Source organism: Cornus florida, unplaced genomic scaffold (assembly GCF_030987335.1).
Source record: "Cornus florida cultivar Cherokee Brave unplaced genomic scaffold, ASM3098733v1 CherokeeBrave_3.0.0_Hap2_Chr11, whole genome shotgun sequence".
Lineage (NCBI taxonomy): Eukaryota > Viridiplantae > Streptophyta > Magnoliopsida > Cornales > Cornaceae > Cornus > Cornus florida.
In genome coordinates this window covers 128,163,274-128,179,671 of record NW_026775581.1, presented here as the reverse complement: position 1 = coordinate 128,179,671, position 16,398 = coordinate 128,163,274, and the positions used below count along the sequence as shown (strand labels likewise).

The following is a 16,398-nucleotide window of genomic DNA, read 5'->3' as shown; positions in this document are numbered from 1 at the left end:
TTAAAAATTTGTGTTTAACAAAAATTATTGGAAGGAAAGGAAAAAGTTTGAAGGGTTAACTTGTTCTTTCAACTGTAAATTTTTTAACCTTCCATTAAATGGGAGGAAATGAAGGGAAATGGAAGGAGAGTCTTGTGTATGATTTCAGTTGCCAATTTTGCTTTAAGAGTTGAGAACGGCGAACCCAAATTGGAACAGCAGCGGGCGATGGAAACTGATATGGGTTTTGATTTTTTGAACAATCTGAAATGATGTCGATATGGGTTTTCAAGTTTTGATTCTTGCAAACAGAGATAAACTAGAAATATATGGGTTTTGAATTTGAACAATCTGATAGTGCAGAGAGAGAGTTCAGTGTCGAGAAGGAGAATAGAGATGGAGCGAGATTGGGGAGGCTGAAATGATTTGCCCTTTTTTTTTTTTTTTTTTTCTTTTATTGTGGTCTCAAGTTAAGACTATATATATACACACACACACACATATATATATATAATAGAGATGGAGGCGAGATTGGGGAGGCTGAAATGATTTGCCCTATTTTTATTTTTCTTTTCTTGTGGCCAGTACAAGAGACTATATATATATATATCTATATAGTATATATATATATATTATTTTTATATTATTTATATATATATATATATATATATTATTTTTATTTTAAAATATAATAATATATATATTATTTTTATTTTAAAATATAAAAAATATAATAATTAATTTATTAAAATAATTTCCTTTTTTTTTTTAATTAATTAATCAAACACAGGAGGTCAAAATTATCTGTCCCATCCGTTGTCTTCGTAGGTAATGTCATCCTTCTTCTTTGAACCCACCCTACCAAACAAGCGTAATAGTCGGACAACTTATAAGGAGGAAGAGAGTGAAATGTATGATTCAATATCATTCATATTACAACAAAATGTGTTAAAAAACCATGTACAAATAGAGCCCTAATTCCGAATCAATCCAGACCTTTCGGTTGATAAAATTGTGAAGAGAGCAATAGAAACGGGGCCATCGCTTGGAGACGAGAAAGCGACAGTAGAGGAAGACGGCGGAGGGGGGCGGCGGTGGAAAATTTCGTGGAGGAGCACAACCCATAGATTTTTTGCGAGACTGGGTGAGTACCATTGCAATTCTTGCTCAGCTGACTGCTCTTGCAAGAGCTACCATCGCCAGAAGCAGGTTTGTTGTGTTACAAGAGTTTGCTACCATTTTAATTTGAGTTATTTATTTTGATAGAGAAAATCTTTCTAAATTCAATTTTATGTGGTTTAAAGATGGCATCTCAGCATTGTGTTACCAAAACTTGGTGTCTTTTCATGTGCTTTTTGAATGTAGATTTTCTGTATTGTGACCTTTTCAAAAGAAGAAAGAATTTAGAGAAATTATAATAACTAAGGCATGCTGGATGAATAGTTGGCTGTGTTCCATTTTTTGATTTAAACCCTTGTACATGTGTTATTAGCTTCCTTTGGTTTCACTGTGAAATTATTGCTGATACTTAAAAGAAGTTAATAATTTTTTAATTTTGGATGGATCAACGCTATATAATTCCTTACAGCCTTGTATTGTTATAGCCAACTCCAAGCAATTAGGCTTTATTATTAAGTTCTTCAGTTTCTATTGTGGTCTAGGAACATTAAGAGTGCATAACCATTTCGCCATTATAGGACTCCCTCTCCTTTTTCCGAACTTCTATTTTAATTGTTAAAGCCAGCTATTCAGTGGAATGGATGATTATGGTCATGTGCTAAACTTCTTCCAGAAGTACCACTACATTTGTCACTTGTTATTGTATGTGGCATGGAGCAATTTGCATGTTATTATGCATGCTTTAATTTGCTTTGAGAGGAGTTTTAGTACGTATAGTATCAGTTTAACTGTTGAAAATGATTTGAGCTAGCCATATTGGTAAGAGCGGCATAGTGGTAGTCGGTGGTTACAAATGAGCCTCGGGACGTGTCATATGTTAAAGTGAGTTTAGTATACACTGAAAGGTATTAGAGTGCATGAAATTTAAAAATGTGGGTCGAATTTGCTATTTTGTGTCTTGAAATTGTACAAGCTTTTGTTTCTTGTACATGACAACTGACAAACTGACAACATATGATAATTGAAATAACTACATCCTTTAAAACTGTTAGGCTTTTCCGTTTTGCCTTTGGCAAAAACTATCAATAGAAAAACACACCTTAGAATCAAGAAGAAGATACCCCTTATGTTGAGAGTATTTCATTTCAAAAGAAATAAAAATAAAATTTTATTATCAATAGCACGTATGGAACATTAGAATCAGTCAGAATTGAGTGTTCAAATGCTCCTTTCTCAGTCAGCATTTGATGGCTGCAACAGATTTTACATGTCCAATGAGGCTCTAAAATCCATTCATATCTAGAGATGAACCTGGTCCACTACATAACATACATGAAAAAACACCAGTTAGAGGGTCCTAGAAGTTACCAGGTGTTGCCCGGCCCCAACAAACATTGTTTTTGCATCTGAAAGCACTTCTTGTCGTAGATACTCTCTCATTAGTCCATTCGTTGGATTTGGTGGAGCCTACATCCAAACTCCAGTTCTTAGAGTGAGAGAGAGAGAGGAATGGGGGCATCATATATATATATATATATATATATATATATATATATAAGCTTATAGTAATTTGACCCTAATAATCACACACACCAAATGCCTCATAAACCAGTGAAGAAAGACAAAGTAAGTTGATCAGCTATTTCTGTCAAATTCGTATTGGTTCTGTTTCTTTCTCGTTTTATCACTTGCTCTAAATTTTCTGTGATGTTCAGATGCATAAACTTTTTTTTTTCCACTTCTTGCTAAGGCTATGCATATCTGAAGTGGCCCTCAATGGATTCTTCTTGGTTTCTGACAGTTTTTTTGTTCTAGGCTCTTTTCAGATCGAAGAAGCTAAACCTTGATTTATCATATATAATTATAGCAACCCAGTTGACAGAATCAACGATAGATCCTAAAATCCATAATTTTTGCCTTCTTTCAACTTAATTATACATGTATTTATATATATTTTTTATGCACCTATGCATCTAGATATCATACCGTGTAGAGTATAAACAAGTTCTGCAATTGTTCATAAGAATATTTGTATGATTGTTTTCTACTTGGGTGGTTGAATTAGGTGTGATGGTATATATTTTTATTTTTGTAGAATAATGGATTTAGGAGATGAAATGCGGAAAGTTCTTTACTGGATTGCGCAAGTAAGTACTTTTTAGTTTATTTTTTATTTGATCTGTTGATAACTCCTCTTTGTTGGTCTTAAATGTATTTTTCATTACTGTAAAGATATATTGTCTTTGCCCAATCAATCTTTGCAGCATACTCGAACTAGTAATTTTTATTTTGTATGAATCCCAATTGGTTGAGTGCATTAGTAATTCTGGTGGCTTATGATTTCCTGTTAGTTGATGCCATCCTTATGGTGATAATTACTATACTAATATTGTTGGCTTCTGTTAGCATTATATTAGCTTATATCAGGAGGCATATAAATGTCCAATTGAACTGCAATCATTTGATTTTTAATCCTCCAAAGCAGTTTACAACACAACCACTTTAAGAATGGAGGTGCAACAAATCAATGATGGAGTCATTTTTGAAAAATCATGAGTCTACTCCATTGATGATATCGGTCTTAAGTCCTCCATTGACTTGGCCCATGCAATGGTCTATTGGGCCATTACTGCAAATTTCATACATCATGTAATTATTTCAGGTTTTTGTGGTTGCGGGTGTAGTGTCAAGAGTTGAAGAGATGAGCAGGAAAAGATAACAGGTGACAGACATAAAATGCCCTCGTTTTCAATACCACCAGGGAAGAGAAGGGGGTGGGGGGTAAGGATGCTGATATGTATTTTAACTCCATGACTGCATGACAAGTTATTTATTTATTTATTATTTTATTATTATGAAAAGTTAGCTGAGTTGTTGTATATTTATCTTCCTCTGCCATAATCTTTCTCCCCCTCTCTTTTAGCAGCGGAGCATTTTTAACATGTGTTACACGCACTTGGGTACATTTCCTGTATGGATATGTGTCTGAGCATTAGATTAATCAGATACCCAAACTTAATGAAATACAAGGCTATATAAATATGTTTTAGTGTTCTTTTATTTTTTAGAGCAAAGTGGTTTTTTTAATTTAACATATACGGTTTAAAATGGCCAACTTCTCTCATCGTGAAGCAATAATGTAATAAAAGCAAAATTAATAAGAGTGTATACAAGTACAGTGAGATAATAAACTTAAACTCCCAGATATACTTGCAAGGTGGATGTGCGACCAGGCTTGTTGAAGTTGGACATAATTAGATACTCATAACAAAGTGTTGTGTGTGCAACACGGCTACTTTTACTAATTTAAAAGAGAGATCATGTGGCATTGGTTTTAGTAGTTAAATAGGAGATTTCTGTCTAAGATGTCAATCTGACCGATTTGTCTTCTTCTTGGTAGAGATAAATGGGTTAACATGGTGTTTGTGCGTGTGTGTGTGTGTGTGAGAGAGAGAGAGAGAGAGAGAGAGAGAGAGAGAGGAATACATTGAGAGCTTTCTATAAGGAACTCTGCTGTGTTCCCTGCATGGAGAATTCGGTATACTGAGATTGTGTGAGTTGTTCTTCAACAGAGTGATTAAATTACTTATATATTTCTCATATTTACGTTAATGCTTCAGAAGCAACAATGAATTCTAGAAGAGATTGCTTCTGCATCAGTTTGAATATATTTAGTTTGTTTTGGGTTTTATTTGTTTTATGAAAGCAAATTTGTGTTTCAGTTCGCAGTGGTTTCATAACTCTCAGGCAACCTCATTGTTTTAGGTTGCAAATTCAACCCACTACTTACTAAATTTTCGCACCTTGAAAGAGAGGTGGGGATGGGTTGGGTTGTAACTGTTGAATTACTTTTTTTTTTTTTTCCCCCTCTCCTAAACAAACAAAGAAAGCCCTTAAGACGTGCAGTTTGTCTTTTACATGCAGAAGTTGGAACTTATGGTCAAGATGTCTTATGGTTAACTGAATTCCTCCGTTCTTTTTTTTTTTTTTCCTGCCTTTGTTTTTCCCTCTCTGGTTTTAACCATTTGGTGCCTAGTTACGAAAGGCAAAATGAAGAATTATAATCATAGATCTGAAGGATTGAAAAAGGCCAAAAAAAAGATTAACTGAATGACCAGAATTAAGCACCAAGAAACTTGTTCTAGTGGTTCATATTTCATAGTCATCTTCTCTACCAAGATTTGGCTGCTCTAATGGAATTTTTTTCCCTTGCTGATTTTGGGTGGTGGGGGTGAGGGGACAAAGCGAAGCAAATGGGAAAGAGATAATTAACTGGGAAAAACTAAAGGTAAAAGTCCATAGACCAACAATATGCAGAAAGCCTAATCTGAGACATTGGAACCACCTCAGGTGACTGCTGTAGGAGGTTTGAAAGCTTGTTGGTCGCTACAACTTAAAAAAATAATTTCAATTTTGTTGGAGCTTTGATAACATGTCACACCTTTAAGAGTTTATTTAGGGCATTAGAAAATATGAAGTGATACAAACAAATATATGCCTATATATTTGGCTCAATTTCAAATTATTTATCACTTGGAAGATTTACCGCCTTAAAACTATGAGTATGGAAATATGTAGTTCACGCCGTTTACCATTGAATATATTTGGTTATTGGTCAGTGTGGGCCTATTTAGTGTGTGACATTAACTTGCAACTGTAGACAAACTGAATATTTACTTTAACATTCCATCAATTGTGTTTTCCTATTTGTATTGTGTTTATAACCTTTTGGTCGGTAGAACTATGGAAGTTTTGATTATTTGCCTCTCTTCATTTTATGAGCTAGGGATTGCTGTGCTTGGAGTGCTTCTTCATTTTGAACTACACAATGTTGGGGAACTGAATTTTTGCTAATGAATGTGTTACAGGCATATGGGACCGCTGAAGTCCATGAAATATGGTTCTCTAATAAAAGCCATACACAGGTTCACAATGGTGCGGCAAAACAATGGTACGTATGCCCTTATAGTCTATTAAATCATTAGTATTTTCTTAGATCGCTGTATAGAACCTGTGTAAGTGAACTAGTGCCTATATGAAGTTCACAATACTGTTTTAAGACTATATTAAGCGGTCAAGAATTAGAACGTCTGTTTGATTGGCAACGACAATTTTCTTTAATCCTCATGAAGGTGAACTGTGCTGGTTGAACTGCAACATCTATATCTGTGAACTTTAGGGGTACTAGAGCGGCCCATTCATATTCAGTCATCTACACCTTTTAATTGAATCATTTTATACTCTCAATTAATTTTACGTTTGTGTATTTGTGGTGCCATTTTTCTTCTTTTGATTTGATTGGAAACAATATTATACGCTCTTGGTAGTTAAAATATAATGTTTGGTTAGTAATACCAGGAGTGAAGTCAAGTGATCTGAACCTAGCTCTGAATTTTAACAGACAACGGGGACTTATTTATTTCTATTTTTTTTTTTTTTTCTCCATTTTGTTTTATTTGAAGTTAAAATTTAGTTGCTTATTGTGATTTAGGAAGTATTATCGATGTATTTATAAATAAATCTTATAAACTAATTTCAAACAAGCTTGATTTGAATTGTTCTTTAATTTCTTGGTTCCATCAGGTAAATGAGCAATTAGATGTGGTGGATGCCGTCTCGTATAAACAAACCAAGTGTATAGAGTACAAAGAAAGGAGTTTCAAACGTCTACGGGATGAAATTCTATATTTATTAACTGTTTGCAAAGAGCTGCTCTCTCTCCGTGTGTGGTTATTAACTAATTTTTTCCCTGATTATTATCGTAAATATCGGTCAATTTGAAGTGCTTGATCCCAATTTCTGCTACTTTTCATTTCAAAATTGTTGATTGTGCCATTAAATTGAGAAGTAGATCTATTATCAACCGTTAATGGAAATATTTTTCAATTGCCCAACTTTTGCTGATTTTTGCCACCATGAATTTTCAATTTATTTTCCTAGATGTTAATTTGGTGTAATCTACGAATTTAAAGTAGCTCACAAAATCTAAAAAATGGCTCAAGGAATTTTTCTATTTTAGTGATTCTTCAATTATACAGTTCAACTTGTATGTAGAAATGTTTTGTGTATGTAAATGGGCATCCTATATCTCACCTATTTTCTAAGAATTGGTAAATTCATTTTCTAATTTTCATGGAAAATAAGAAAATGTGATCTTTTTCATTTGAAACTCCATTTTTTCACATTTAGTACACACATTTACAACTAAATTTTTTGTTCATAATTGATTCTAGTTACGTCGGTAATTAGTATTCTCAAAGCTTTTGAACGAATTGTTTCTAGAATCGGAATAGGAAAAAAGCCGCATTTCCACCTAAAAATTCAGCATTAAGCCTACGTATTTAGGGCAGCAGTATAATACTACGTATTTATTTAAATAAAAATAAAATAGTATTGCATTATTAATTTAAATAAAAATGAATTATTCTCTCATGTAAAAACAAAATTACGGAAACTAAATATATATTTTATTTTAATTAAGTAGATTTTTCAGTAAAATATTTAATTGAAATAAATTAAGTTTAAAATTGTTCACATTAATTTTTTAAGGAAACTGAAAACAGTAGGGCCATCGAACTAAAAACATTTGGGCCTGGGGTTTGGACAGGGACCTGCTGCGTTCTGGTTTAAAATTGTTCACACAAATTTTTTAAGGTAACTGGAACAGTAGGGCCTGAATCGAACTAAAACCATTTGGGCTCGAAGTTCGGACAGGGACCGCGCTAACACAGGCCCCCACCACCACAAATTACGTCGTAGGCTCGACCTCTTGGGCCGAACTTAGACGGACACCCCTCAAGAGTGCAATGGAAGTCACCAATCTAGGCCATAAACCTTAGGGCCTGTTTAGCATCTGTTTTGTTTTGTTTTTGGCCTGCTACAGTAGTCCTTTGGAAGCCGAAAATATGTTTGGTTGGGCTTGTTGTGTTTTAAATAGTTCCAAAATAATTTCAAAAATAGGCCCAAAATATGAAACACCATTTTCGTGTTTTTTCATGTTTCGGCACTGTTTGGGCTACAAATTACTGTAGCGGAGGAAGCAATTATTTCATTAAATTGTAGCAAGTATAACACGTATAAAAGGCAAAATGTCATTTTCTAGGGTTTTGTTTGGCGCAGCTGTTCTTGGCGATTTTGGGCGATCGCAAATCATTTCCAATCGCCTCCATCTCTATTCTCGTTCTCTACTCGGATCTTACCGTCTCTCTGTCTCTGCAAGTGCAAGCTACAAAATCTACAAGAATCAGTAGTTCAAAACCCATTTATTTCAGTTTATCTATCTGTCTGCACCTATTATTACCTATACCTCCATCTCTATTCTCGTTCTCAGATCTGAACTTGCCCTCTCTGTCTCCTCTCCGTCTCAGATCTGAACTTGCCCTCTCTGTCTCCTCTCTCTCTCTGCAATTGCAAACTACAAAATCTACAAGAATCAGAAGTTCAAAACCCAAATATTTCAGAAGTTCAAAACCCATATCTGTTTGCAAGAATCAAAACCTATTACCTATATAATCAAAACCTATTACCTATATCCCCATATGGGCATATCATTTTAGAAAATCAAAACCCACGTCTTTCAGTTTCCATCACCTGTTACCTAATAGTTTATTATAAAAATTAATATATATATTTGTTAGACCAAACATGTTTTATTTGTTTTTGTTTTTCCCATTTTCACAATAAAATATAATTCCCAAACGTGTCTAGAACAAACAAAGAGATCCACCCAATTACACACACACAATCTTTCTGTACGGGGTGAGGCCGTTTAGTCTCTACTATTTCACCGTATGGATCTTAAATTTTTACTAAAATGAAATTCAAATAATTAAAGATTATTAGTATTTTAACATTATTGAAAAATTCACAGGGAGAAGCAATGAGTTGATGGTTGATCAAACTAGTAGGAATTTCAATGTTACAATAAAAAACTACATAGCTAGCTGGATTAAAGTAGGCAATGGAAGCCAAACGAGATTATCCCATCATGGAAAGAAATGGCACACTAGGGAGGTCCCTGGTTCAATTCCCGGCACACGTGATTATGGCTCCACTGAGAGGTATCCATGTGACAAAACACCAACAGCTTCTACTCTATCTCCATTTTCACCCTGAAACACCTTTACTTTCTCACTCATTTTGGCTATGACGGTAGAATACTGCATACGGATAGGGCATGGTATGACATATAGCCCACCATTTTAGGAGCTGAGATCCGTTGAGCTACACCTTCAAGGCAGTATAGTACGTTTTGTAGAAGGGAGTCTCGTTTAATTTTGTGAGGTGGGGTGGTTGATACTACTACTTTGAATTGCCTTTGATGGGTTCAATCTCACAATGTGTGTCTTCGGCTTTGAGGAGATCCTCTAGAGAAGGGAAAAGAGTTGAACAAGTCTGGCAAGTTATTTCAGTGGAATAGATTCAGCTTCTTCTCTATGTATGCTAGGGAGTAGAGTAGAAATCATTTCTCCTTTTTGTTTTAGTATAGTTTTGAAAAATGTACTATCAAGGTAGACTAAAATTTAAAAGCTTTGATTTAAATTGCCCTCGTTTGTCATAAATCAGAATTGTAATAAAAATTATATTACCAAAAGAACTAAAAATAGGCTTGGGCCTAACTGATTTAAGCTCAGTAGCCCACGACTATTAAGCCTCAACCCAAAAAAAAAAAAAAAAATTTGGCTTAAAGAAATGGGCAGGGGCCGCGCGAACGCAGGCCCCCACTACCACAAATTATGACGTAGGCTCAACCACTTGGGCTGACCTTAGGCGGGCGCCCCTCCTAAGTGCAATGGAAGTCGCCAACCTAGGCCATGGGCCTTGTTGATCGCCCATTGACCCCGTCCAGGTAAGTATGTTATCCTTGTTGCTTTCAATCATTTATATAGGCCTTCCTCCACTAACTCCTCCTCTATCTTTCCGATGTGGGAACCTTTGTACTCAAAACATCTACTCACACTGTACCCAACATCCCACCCATCTCACTCTCTTCTCCGATCTTGTTTTCTTTCGATCTAATATAATCTTATATATATATGTATATAATCTATATATGTAGTAGTATAATATCACCAACTTTTCTTTCATATATTTTAAAAGTTTTTAATAATTTAATTTTTCGATACTATCTTCACATCTGTTTTTTTTATGTCATTAACAGTATCAGAAAATTCAATATCAAACAGGTATCTTTACCACCATATATAGAAGGGCTAAAGAAATTGTTTTTGTTAGTTTTGTTTTGAGAAAAGAACAGTGACTTTTTATGAGATTCATTCATTCATTCAGTCATCCATGGAATATTTCAAAACCATCTGCCCATCATGCATCCATTGTTCTGTCATCATCTCTTTGGCTCCACTTCAATGAAGTTTCAAAAAGAAATAGTTTTTCTTTACAAGTTTGATGATAAACCAAAAATAAGATCTGCAAAATCTTGATGAAGAACCTGACTGGTTTAAGATGGGTTATGTTGAATACTAAAGATTGTAGTAGAATTTCCAAATTTTCATTCCCAACCAATTCTGATCAAACCATAATAGCAACTGCTACTGCTAAGTGACAACTATAGCAATAAATATCATCATCATCATCATCATCCATCATTGCCATTGAATTTCAATGAGGTATTAGATTTATAAAACATCAATCTATTCCTGGTGTTGCAGAGATTACCATCACAAACAGTTTTTGAGGGAAGATGCCTCCAACATGCAAATCTAAGATCCATCTTGTTTTTCAGATTCTTTTTCTCTCCCTCTAGATATAGAGCAAGGTCTAATTAACCAATATATTCAGTAATGACTAAGTATACAGAAACTTTCAAACGATAACTGAGCAATCAGTCAATAAGTATAAGAATATAAAGCCATGCTACAAGGCAAAAGGTCTCCTTCAAAGAAATAAATTATAAATTTTTATTTTTATTTTTTGTTGTTGTTCAATGTGTGTAAAATCCAGGAAGATATTTGACAATCCAAGGAATTTTTAAAAAATATTAAAAGATATATATATTATTTTGATTTTATTTTGTCAATTCTAACCTTTCCAGGTCTTCTTTTTTATTTATTTCCTTTCTTCTTTTATGCTCATTGGCTATATATATTATCTTTACCTCACCATTCTCATTTTCTATTTCTTTGTTCTGTTCATCACATGCTTTCCAATTTAAAGCATGTCAAGTGATGTTGAGGGTTCCTCACTATCTACAAAAATAGCTTCAACACAAAAGATTGTCAAGTTTTATTTTTATTTTTTATTTTTCAATTTTTTTTTAGGAAAGTGATCACGACAGCTGAAATGAGACACTAAATATATGTATTCTCATTAATTTTTACTTAGCAAGGAGGGGGGAGAAGAGGATATTGTGAGTCGAATCTGGACTCCCACACGACTTAAGAGAGTGTATCAATTGAGGTTATCCAATTCATCGTGATCTAATTAATTAAAGGGACATAAATGTCATCAAATTAGAATACAAGCCTATTTCATTTTTGACAATTATTAGAACCCAATGCTCCTTTCGAACAAGTTTTAGGGAACATTTTCATAGGTTACAAATTGTAAAGTAAAATGGACTTAATGGTTTGATTTTCAGCACCCGACACTACATGTTTTGCAAACCTTCGAATTTAACTATACTATGAAGTCAATTATAGATTTTATACATAACCCTTTAAAAAGAATATTTAATCGAAATAAACAACGAAATTTGATCAACGAAATTTGATCATATATAATGGGGGTGATGTTTGGGCCTACAATTTGTTATACCCAAGAATTGTAAAAAATTCATAACTGACATAAGGCACACTTTTGGGCTTTCACTGTTCGGCTCTAAATAATTTAAGCTCAATAATCAACATCAGTTAGTTGGGCCTTTAGACAAACAAAATTATTAGGTTTAACCAATTGGGCAGGGGCCGCGCGGACGCAGGCCCCCACTATCACAAATTATGAGGTAGGCTCAACCTCTTGGGCTGACCTTAGGCGGGCGCCCCTCCCAAGTGCAATGAAGATCGCCAACCTAGGCCATGGGCCTTCTTGATCGCCCATTGACCCCGTCCAGGTAAGTATGTAAACCGTGCTGCTTTCAATCATCTATATAGGCCTTCCTCCACTAACTCCTTCTCTATCTTTCCGATGTGGGAACTTTGCTACTCAAAACATCTATTCACTCTCTCTACCCAACATTCCACCCATCGCTCCCTTCTCCAATCTTGTTTTCTTTCGATCTAATATAAACAGATATCTTTACCACCGAGAAGAGTACAGCGACTCAATTCTGAAGATTCATTCAACGCATCGCGATGCCATCATCCATGGAATATTTTAAAACCATCTGCCCATCATGCATCCATTGTTCTGTCATCGTCTCTTTGGCTCCACTCCAGTGAAAGTTTCAAAAATAAATAGTTTTTCTTTACAAGTTTGATGAAAAACCAAAAATAAGATCTGCAAAATCTTGCTGAAGAAACTGAATGGTTTAAGATGGTTATGTTGAATACTAAAGATTGTAGTAGAATTTCCAAATTTTCTTTCCCAACCAATTCTGATCAATATATTCAGTAATGACTAGGTATACAGAAACTTTCAAAGGATAACTGAGCAATCAGTCAATAAGTATTAAGAATATAAAAGCCATGCTACAAGGCAAAAAGGCATTCTTCGAGTAAATAAATTATAAATTATTATTATTTTGTTGTTCTATGTGGGTAAAATCCAGGGAGATATTTGACAATCCAAGGAATTTTTTTAAAAATATTAAAAGATAGTAATTTTTTTTTATTTTGTCAATTCTAACTTTTCCAGATCTTCTTTTTTATTTATTTCCTTCTTCTTTTATACTTATTGGATATATATATATATATATCATCTTACCTCACCATTCTCATTTTCTATTTCTTTGTTCTGTTCATCGCATGCTTTCCAATTTAAAGCATGTCAAGTGATGTTGAGGTTCCTCACTATCTACAAAAATAGCTTCAATACATAAGCTTGTCAAGTTTAAGGTTGTTTTTTTTTTTTTTTTTTTTGAAGGAAAGTGATCATAGCTGAAATGAGAGACGTGATCTAATTAGGACATACATGTCATCAAATTAGGACACGAGCCTATTTCATTTTTGACATTTATTAGAACCCAGTGCTCGTTTCGAACTAGTTTTAGGGAACATTTTCATAGGTTAAAAATTGTAAAGTGAAATGGACTTGATGGTTTGATTTTCAGCACCAACACTAGATCAATCTTTTGCAAGCCTTCAAATTTAACCATACGATGAAATGTCACAAAAAGAGAATAAATCAAATCAACGTGAAAATGATATTGGAATAGATTTGATATGTAATTCTTTAAAAAGGATATTAAATTGAAAAAAACAATGAAATTTGTTCATGACAAAAAAGAAGGTTCAAATTATTAGGTAGTTAAGAAGTTTCACTTGTAAGAGCATATCCAATGGTAAAATGTTAAATTGGATGCTAAATCTATATTTTGACAATGCTACAGTGTCAAAATGCTACATTTTAGCAACTCTGCTCCAATGGTGCATTTTAGGCAAAATGTTATTTTTTGACACAACCACTATTCTTTTTCAACTACCATTCATATTTGCATCAGTAATATTAATATTAGTCACATTCCAAATCAAGTTGTAGACATTAGAAGGAAATTAAAATTAAACCTAATTAAAAAGAAACAAAAATCTAAAATATCTTGTCAAAAAAAAAAAAAATGATATATATTTTTTACAAATTTTTTTTTTTTCCAGGAATTTATATATATATATATATATATTATATTTGATTATATTATTATTAAAAAATAAAATATTTTTAGGGCAAATTATTTCAGCCTCCCCAATCGCCTCCATCTCTATTCTCGTTCTCGATTCTGAACTACCATTTTTTTTCAACTACTATTTCCAAGTACAATTCCCAACTACCATTCTCAACTACCATTCTTTTGCAACTACCATTCTCAACTATCATTTCAACTACCATTCTTTTTCAACTACCATTCTGAGCTACCATTTCTGTGATACCCCTCGGATCCGAGACACGGGTTGATCAGGCCCAGGCCGAGCCCGAGGGAATATCAAACAACTAATATTTTATAATAAACACGGAATACAAAATGAATTAAGAAATGAAATTAAAGCTGAAAGAACTAGAAATAGAATCCGTAAAATATTATAATTATTAAAATCCATCAAACCCAAACTCCAAAACTCCATCAATTTACAACTCGGGAATCCATCTCTAGTGGACCCCTATTAAACATCCAAATGGAAGATAAAACAACTGTAATAAACATCCAGAAATAAAACTATGGAGTGAGTCCTACATTGTTGGAAGAGTGAATATAGAGACCTCTGCTCAGCACGAACACGTCTAAGCCTGGAACTGTCGTGTACCTGAAAAATAGAAGTGGGTCAGGCACACGCGCAAGTTCTATACTACTACAATCCAAACAGAGGCCCGATACGCATGTACATCCTAAACAATTCAACAATAGCTAATAATCCGTAAATATATATATATAGTCACACTAAAGGACTCTCACTGGACTACAGGCCGGTCTCAACCTGAATAGAGGTAACATGCTAAAATGCACACGAAGTGGGCATGTGTACCTAAACCTAAACAGGGTACACCTCTAACCATCGTATCCAGCTATGCATCCCAATACATATATGCTCCCTAACCATCGATCCTGAGACTCAAGCTCATATCGAGGTACCATAATAGTAATATATTTAAAATCCATTCAAAATCCATAGTAGTGCCACTCAACTAGTTGTTGCCATGACACTACAAATCCATAGGATTTAACTTTTAGTTAATCCATTCATTAATCCAGAATAGGTAGGTGTTGGTATTTTGAAACCAAACCATCCCTAGTATACCACCGTCCCATACCGGTGTATACTATCCAACCATCCAGCAGTTGATAATATCGGCAACTGAAGCGAATATCAACTAATTCCATACATCCAATAATTGATAACAACAGTAGTGATGTGAGCATCAATAAGTAGAGTAAACATAGTCAGTACATACTGTTACACAAAATCCGATATAATACTAAGTTTAAATATTAATAATATTCCACATCCAGTAGTTGATATCACAGACATTTGGGGTAAATATCAACAAGGTCCATGCTCCAAAAATTGATACTAGCAGTACTAATGAAAGCATCAAAACAAAACTTTAGCATATACATAGGCATGCTTAATCTCTAATGTTTCACAGACTCAGTAGAGTCCACATCCAGCAGTTAATATCACAGACATTTAAAATAACCATCAACAATTTCATTTCTTCCAACAGTTGATACTAGCAGTAATAGTGCAAGCATCAAGATAGAATTACAGTATGTATATATACATGCTTAGTTTTGGTTGTTTCACAAAATCCAATTGATGTTAAATTTAAAACTTAGTTCCATTCAACACTAATGCATCCTACCCACATATAATTCAAATACAAGATCATGGTATATGGTGAAACATGTTTTAAAACCATTGTTCATCTCAGAAAAAAAACTATTACAGAGAACTAACCACTGCAAGTCTATCAACTCCAATCATAGTATAATTATTTGTTCAAGTTCTTTACTGTCCAAGCTATTCCAAGTGGACAGATTAATGAACACTCCTTCTGGAACCTTAACCCAGACATGAGGCTCTTATAAACATTACATATTCAGTTCTAACCTCATCTGAAAAGTTCCAGAATCCACTGCATGAAAAACCAACTAGAAACGAAGAAAAAATTGAAAAACTGAGCAAGGAGACGTCTCCAAAAATTAGAGCCGCCTCCTTTAAACATTGGAGCCGGCTCCAGTTTCTTGGAGCCGCCTCCACACTAAGGGGAGCCGGCTCCCTCCAAAGGAGAGCCGGCTCCCTCCCTCTCTGCTTCGTCGTTCCCTCCTCCGATGGACTCTGCAGCCTCTACGCCTCACTGTTTTGACTTCCAAATCCTGTAACCTAACCCTAGTGTGTTCCCAGTCCATGTTTAAGTCCTTATACCATTATTAATCATGAACTTAAATCAAGAATTATGCACACAACTATCATGTTTTAACAGTTTAATAACCGTGTAACACATACTGGTGTGTATCAAACTTAAGCACGAACAGAGAAACGTTTTAAGTTACAATTAATCCTGGAACAGTTTAGGAATGCAAAGAACACGAAGCCTAAGGGAGAGAGTAAGGATAGAACTTGCCTCCCACCGACGTTCGTTTATATTTTCCGGCGAAACTCTCCTCTGTTTGCTCTCTGTTTTCCTGCCGTC

General features: G+C 34.3%; 1 long non-coding RNA gene and 2 other non-coding genes across 4 annotated transcripts; 1 reads left to right on the top strand and 2 right to left on the bottom strand.

Annotated features, from left to right (window-relative positions):
- The first annotated feature begins 797 nt into the window (after positions 1-797).
- LOC132285596 (uncharacterized) lies at positions 798-6,894 on the top strand. 2 transcript variants are annotated; one of them, XR_009472576.1, is made up of 5 exons: positions 798-1,188; positions 3,194-3,245; positions 3,761-3,879; positions 5,967-6,049; positions 6,682-6,894. It is a non-coding gene; the product is annotated as an uncharacterized LOC132285596 (long non-coding RNA). The 2 variants fall into 2 exon arrangements; XR_009472577.1 differs by lacking the exon at positions 3,761-3,879.
- Positions 6,895-9,793: 2,899 nt separating this feature from the next.
- On the bottom strand, positions 9,794-9,954 carry LOC132287222 (U1 spliceosomal RNA). Its single transcript, XR_009472953.1, has one exon. It is a non-coding gene; the product is annotated as a U1 spliceosomal RNA (small nuclear RNA).
- A 2,059-nt stretch (positions 9,955-12,013) lies between these two features.
- LOC132287223 (U1 spliceosomal RNA) lies at positions 12,014-12,174 on the bottom strand. The gene has a single exon (XR_009472954.1). It is a non-coding gene; the product is annotated as a U1 spliceosomal RNA (small nuclear RNA).
- Positions 12,175-16,398: the final 4,224 nt, after the last annotated feature.